Below are 3403 nucleotides of genomic sequence, written 5' to 3' on the forward strand. Positions count from 1 at the left end.
AAGGGCACCAATAGTGGAATCACGACATCTCGCATTGTGTGAGGGCGTGAGGAGGTTACGGTGGCCCTAGTGGCTTCTTGGGGAGCATTGTGCCTCCACACCGCTCTAACGGATACGTACTTCCCTTTAAAAGGAAGGAACTTCGGTAACACATCCTCGTCTTCACCGGCTCCACTCTTGGTTATTTCGTGCCTTTACTTTTGCAAGCTTACTTGTGTTGTATCTATTGCTTGCTTGTGTACTAGTTGTCATTGCATCATATAGGTTGTCCACGTAGTTGCATATCTAGACAACCTATTTTGTTGCAAAGTTTAAATTGTTAAAGAAAAGCTTAAAAATTGTTAGTTGCCTATTCACCCCCCTCTAGTCAACTATATCGATCCTTTCAAAGGCTCCGGGCCCCGATGGATTTACCGCGGAATTCCTTTGCTCCTGCTGGGATGTTATCAAGCACGATCTCTGTGCCGTCTTCGACAAGCTATACGCTTGAACGGACGTGCATTCCAGAGGCTAAACGAGGCTCTCGTTACCTTGATCCCCAAGAAACCAGACGCAGCTTCCCTGACCGACTACCGGCCCATTAGCCTCATTCACCTCGTCGCGAAGCTCTTCGCCAAGGTTCTTTCTCTCAGACTGGCTCTTCGGCTGGGCGAGATGGTTTCGTCCAATCAGAGCGCCTTCATCGCGGGAAGAAGTGTGCATGAAAACTTCATCCTAGTCCAGCAAACGGCAAGGCAGCTACACAGGCTCCGGCTCCCTCGTGTCCTTCTCAAGATGGACATTGCTCGCGCCTTTGATTCGGTCTCCTGGCCCTTCCTTCTTCAGGTTCTGGAACACCTGGGCTTTGGTCCTCGTTGGAGAGAGTGGATTTCCATCCTCATCTCCACGGCCTCCACGAGGGGCATGATCAATGGCACCCCAGGCCTCCCCATCGCTCACCACCAAGGCCTCTGACAGGGTGACCCGGTCTCCCCAATGCTATTCACTCTTGCCATCGATGTCCTCAACTCTCTACTCCACCACCGGCACCATCCGACGCCTCACAGAGCGGTAGGCCGCTTCGAGCGTTTCTCTCTTCGCGGATGACGTGGTCATCTTTTGCCACCCTGATCCTTCTGAGCTCTCCGCAGTTAGTGGTATCCTGGACTTCTTCGGGTCCATTTCCGGTCTATGCACCAACTTTGCCAAGTGCTTGGCTGCACCGATTCAGTGCCCTGACGAGATGTCCGACGTAGTCGGAGCCACCCTGGCTTGCCCAGTTGTGGCCTTCCCGATTCAGTATCTTGGTCTTCCTCTCTCTCTCCGTAAGGTACTGGCTTCTCAGCTCCAGCCCATCGTCGACAAGCTGCTACGCAAGCTGGCAACTTGGAAGGCGCACTCCTCTCGCGTGGAGAGCGCCTGGCCCTGGTCCGGCAAGTTTTAACAGCCATGCCCGTGCATATTCTTCTTGCCATGTCGCTCTCCCCTCCTATTCTTAAGAAGGTGAACAGGATCATCCGAGATTTTCTTTGGCATGGCCGCAAAGACGCTCGTGCGGGTTCTTGTCTTGTCAGTTGGGCGCGTGTCTGCCGCCCAATCGAGCTTGGTGGCCTTGGGATCCGCAATCTTCTCCGGATGGGCATCTCTCTGCGCATCAGATGGCTCTGGCTGTCTGCTTCTGAGAGTTCGCGCCCTTGGTCCCATCTTCAACCGCCAACGGACCCTGAGGCACTTCAATTCTTTCGGGCCTCGACCTCATGGATCCTCGGTAATGGCACTTCCTGTCGCTTCTGGACTAATAAGTGGATGCAAGGCCGCTCCATCCAGGAGCTTACCCCGAGCCTGGTGGCCTTGGTGTCGATTCGATCGCGCCGATCTTGCACGGTCGCGGCCGCCCTCCATGATCGCACCTGGATCAGAGACATCCATGGCTCCCCAGGCCCAGAGGCCATGCTCCAGTATGTTGATTTATGGGGCAGACTCTAGTCTGTCGATCTTACCACGGAGCCTGACGCCATCCGCTGGAAGTGGACGGAGCATGGCGAATACTCTGCTGCCTCCTGCTACAATGCTCTTTTTATTGGTTCCACGACGTCCGAACACTGGCGCATTGTTTGGAAAACTGGCGCCCCCCTCTCGGTCAAGTTCTTCACCTACCTTGCATCCGTCAATCGCTGCTGGACGGCTGACCGGCTCTCTCGCCGCGGGCTTCCGCATGAACCGGCCTGTGTGTTGTGCTCTCAGTAGGCCGATACCCTACATCATATCCTTGTCGAGTGTGTCTTTGCCTGCACCGTCTGGCAGGGCATCCTCTCCTGGTGGTGTCCCACAGCCACGGCTCCAGATGGCACGCTAGGGTTCTTCGACTAGCTGAGCGACACCCTTCCTCTGACGTCTGCCGACAAGCGCCGTGGGGTCTCCACCATTGCGGTGCTTACGGCTTGGTCTCTTTGGCGTCACCGTAATGATGTGATCTTCGACAAGATAGCTCCCTCCTCCACCTCTCTCCTAGCGGCAATTCAAGAAGAGGCACGCTCCTGGACCAGTGCCGGAGCCAAAGGACTTAGCACTATTATCCCTGTAATGTAAACTGGTCTTGTAGGGCTGAGCATCCCATTCCCATGCTCGCTTGCATCGCGGTAGCGCCTTCCTGTGCACGCAACCGTGATGCCAACCTGTACTTTCTATCCCCTATCAATGCAAAGATACGCTTCCAAGCGTATTCGTGAAAAAATTGCGTTGAGCCTCAAATAGTCATCCTATTTTTTGTTCCTATATATGTTTGTTTGAGCAATGCGTCTAAATTTACTGTAAGGAGGGAGTATTACAATCTTTTTCGTGGTAACTAATTTTGATCAATTGGTAGGACCTCTGCCTTTTCACATAGAAGAGAAAACTGATGCAACAGAGCCCCCCTTTGACTAGTACTAGGCCGCGATTCAACAAGCCAACGTCTCCGTCATCAAAGTGACTAGGGTCAACACCCTATACCACAACTCGAAGCCGTCACTCCGGCTTAAAAAACACAAGTCACACACTAATCGGCCCCGAGGCCACGCATCAGACGAGCTGGCCACTTTGCCGCCCAAAGTGACCGGACCCGACACCACACAATGTGTCAGAAGTCTTCGGAGCCGCCACCGAGGCCTCACACTAATTATTTTTCGAAAAAAGTGTTTTGTTCATCATGAAGCAAACAATTGCCCCCCCTCCCCCCGAAGCGGATCCTCTGACGTACTGCCCCCTGACATGGGGCCACTGACGTGTAGGCCCAGGTCCACATGCCAGTGTGCCAATGACACGTTAGGGGAGCCGCGCGCAAAAAAAAAAGTAGACGCGCCTGGTAATGTCGTGTTGTTTCCTTGGCGCAAGCGATCCCGCGTCGTCTCTCGCTCAGTCACAGACTGACATTAGGGCGGGGGCA

This window comes from Triticum aestivum, chromosome 4B, assembly GCF_018294505.1.
Source record: "Triticum aestivum cultivar Chinese Spring chromosome 4B, IWGSC CS RefSeq v2.1, whole genome shotgun sequence".
Taxonomy (NCBI): domain Eukaryota; kingdom Viridiplantae; phylum Streptophyta; class Magnoliopsida; order Poales; family Poaceae; genus Triticum; species Triticum aestivum.